Below are 3,413 nucleotides of genomic sequence, written 5' to 3' on the forward strand. Positions count from 1 at the left end.
CATACATTGGAATAGAGCAGTAACACTTTTTCCCCAAAGTGGAGTTCAATAAAGTCAGTGTATTTGGACCCCATTGTGGAGGGATCAATTATCCAAATGACAAATAAGACTTTTTATGAGACAATTTCCTCCCACAGAGTTCTTGCTAAAGACAGAGTTACAGAAAGGCTTTGAGTGCAAGTTATTAACATGTTTATTTCTGCCTTTTAAAATCGGAATTTTAAAGCTATGAGGATCTTGGTGAACACACTTGCTTTGTTGTCAAGGACGAAGATGATAAATAGAAAAACCTACTCTGACTACAGGTTCTTTTCAAGTTTAGTTACCTGAATACCTCAACAGTATTGCCAATAATTATGCATGTCTATAATTAATATTAGTGAAGGTGTGTTAATTTCTGCAAGAATTGGAATATGATACTGTTATGTTCAAGAGTGTTCTTCCAGTCAATAATAGTATTGTTTAGGGTTTACAGAATTCTCAAGTATTTTTTTTTAATTTTTTTTTAACGTTTATTTATTTTTGAGACAGAGAGAGACAGAGCATGAACAGGGGAGGGGCAGAGAGAGAGGGAGACACAGAATCGGAAACAGGCTCCAGGCTCTAAGCTGTTGGCACAGAGCCCGACGTGGGGCTCGAACCCACGGACCGCAAGATCGTGACCTGAGCCGAAGTCGGACGCTTCACCGACCAAGCCACCCAGGTGCCCTGTCAAGTATTTTAATGAACTTGAATAAAAACATTAAAATGAACTGTAAAATGTTTATCTTCTTTTATTCATTCATTTAAATATTTACTGCCCACTTATTTTGGGATAATTACTCTTTAGACAATGGAGATCAAATATAGACTTAAAAAAAGATATGGTGTCTTCCCTCAAGAGGCTTACAGTCTAATGAAATCCAGAGACCACAATGGCTAGAGAATCAGCTTGTCAGACAGCTTCTAAGTTTATGTTACTGGGAATCATGTTTGGAATGTGCCACGGCATAATTAGATGAAGTAGCTTGAAAGAAGAGTAATGAGGACTAAATAGAGTATGTTTACCTTTCAATTTTACCAAGACCTAGACCTAGAAATGTTCTCCGCCATCTTTGGCCTAAAGCTGGTCAGAAGAAACCAAAAACCAGAGAATAGAAATATCTTTTTTTTTTTTAAATGGTTGTCATAAATATATACACTGCTTAGGACACAATTATGAGAGAATATAATTCAAGGTCCAAAACCACTCCCTTCAGGAAAGCAAAACAACACACCTGTTAAAGGTCTTTGACATGAGAATAATGTTAACTCCTCTGAAGAAAGTTGGAAGTTCTCTGATGCTTGACATTCTGTTTAGTGTTTGAAAGCTGTTTCATCAGTCCCAAACAGGCCCCAAAAGTAGGGGAGCAAGGTCTCAAGTACTTGGCAGAGACACTTGGCAGAGATTACTAAGCAGAGACGTGTGAATACCATTCACAGAAGATAGTCCTGCCACGAGCCCTCGGGTGCACTTCCCTCCCCCTGTGGCTCTCAGCCATTTTTAATGCAGTCGTTTAGGTAACATGAGCTACTCTGAAGCTCTCCATGTTAGTGTTTACAGCTCTTTCTGATCAGAAAAGGGCAAAGGGCTGTGGATGTGGTAATCTCTCTGTTCGGGTAGACATTGATGATCGCAAAGTGAACAGTAGATTTCTGAGGGGAAATTCAGCATGTACATATGCTGCAATCTTGTCAAAAAGCAAATAAACACCAAGACCCTTATTGAGCTTCTAGTGCTTGTTTAAAATGAAGAGGATAATAATGGGGGGGGGGGGGGGCTAAGACAATGGGAAAGAGGAGGGATCAGGCAATGTGTAAAAAAGAAAAGTTTCACGAAGAGCACACGTTTTTCCCAGGGGGAATCCATTTTCCATTTAAATTACAAGCAAACAATTTCTCATCCCTCTGAAGGACTGTGAAATAATCCTAAACACCCCCATCCTCATATTCTACCCCATGCAGAAACCCTGTTCTTAGGGATCTGGGGAGTTTGTAACCTGGGATCTCCAACTATTGGGCGTCAGAACTTTTTGAAACGATAGCCAAAATACTGTGTTGTGTAAATGCGCATCTTCTACTGAATAAGTTTACAGCTTTAATTAACGTCTCGTGGGATCCTCTGACTCCAAAATGTTGAAAATCGCTGTTGCTGATAAAACATTGTTAATGAAGAACACAGATATAAAACAAAATATTTAGTATAGACCAAGAGTGTTACAGTATCACCCAAGCAGATACCTTCTAAATATGATTTAGACAGACATGTTTGCATAAAGAAAAATTGTGTCGAAGCTGCCCTTTGTACAATACATATACAACTTCTTAAAGCTCACAGGAAGAACTCCTAAGCAGGAAGTAATTACATACGAGCAATGGGGATGAGAATAGGGCCATTTCAGTCCTAGAAAGTTAGATGAGAGATGACCAGATCAATCACATTGCAATTATATTGCATTCTTGGGTTTTATCATTTGCTGGGCACCTACTATATGGCAGTTACTGAACTAGACACTATATGTACATAAATTTAAGACATGTCATTTTCATAAGTAAAAATATGTCCTGTAAGTTTCTGGCTATTTGAGTGTTTTCTGTAGGTCTTTGATATGTGTTTCTGGGACTCAGGCCATAAGATACAGTAATGCTCTATTAGTCTGCTCAAGCTGCTCTATCAAAATATTATAGACTGGGTGAACCTAAAAGCTGAGAACAACAAGTAAACAGTTAATGGCACACACTTCCACAACCCAAAGCAAAGGGCTGGATCACTTATACCAGACAGACTATGAAATAGTGAAACCAACCCTGCTGATATGAGCTAATCCTCACCCCTAGCCTATATAACAGAGATAAAGAGGCCAGTGATGTCAGCGAAGATTATTTTGGAGAGAGTTGCTGATGGGCTATGGACTTGTCCTGCCCACCACCATGACTCCCGATAGAGAAAGATGGTAGAATGCTTGACTCTCACATGTGCCAGATGACAGAAAGAAGTTTCAAGACTACCTTTTAGAGGTTTGGGGATGCATTCCTTAAGGCCAGGGAGATGCAGGCTGGGCTGTTTTTGCTAAAAGAAATTCAACGTAAGAGGCTTTCCAGAGCTGGAAGTACAAAAAAATACTGTATGAAATGCAGGCCAAATTCTACCCATCACAGTGTGAAAATGCATCTTTGCTATGGATCAACTGTGGACTTTGTAGGCTGGGACTGTTTGGAAGTTACCCTGCCTAAGAGGACCATCTAAAGGTATGATGGATCCCACAAAGGGAAGAAATACCAGAAGCTCAAGTGCTGGGTGGAGAGTCAAAAATGCCATGATGGAGGAAACACTCTAGACCTGCCACTCTAGAACTACAGTCTTAAGTCCCCAGTATGAAATCAACAAAGTCTGC

The sequence above is a fragment of the Panthera onca genome, chromosome B1, assembly GCF_046562875.1.
Source record: "Panthera onca isolate mPanOnc1 chromosome B1, mPanOnc1 haplotype 2, whole genome shotgun sequence".
Lineage (NCBI taxonomy): Eukaryota > Metazoa > Chordata > Mammalia > Carnivora > Felidae > Panthera > Panthera onca.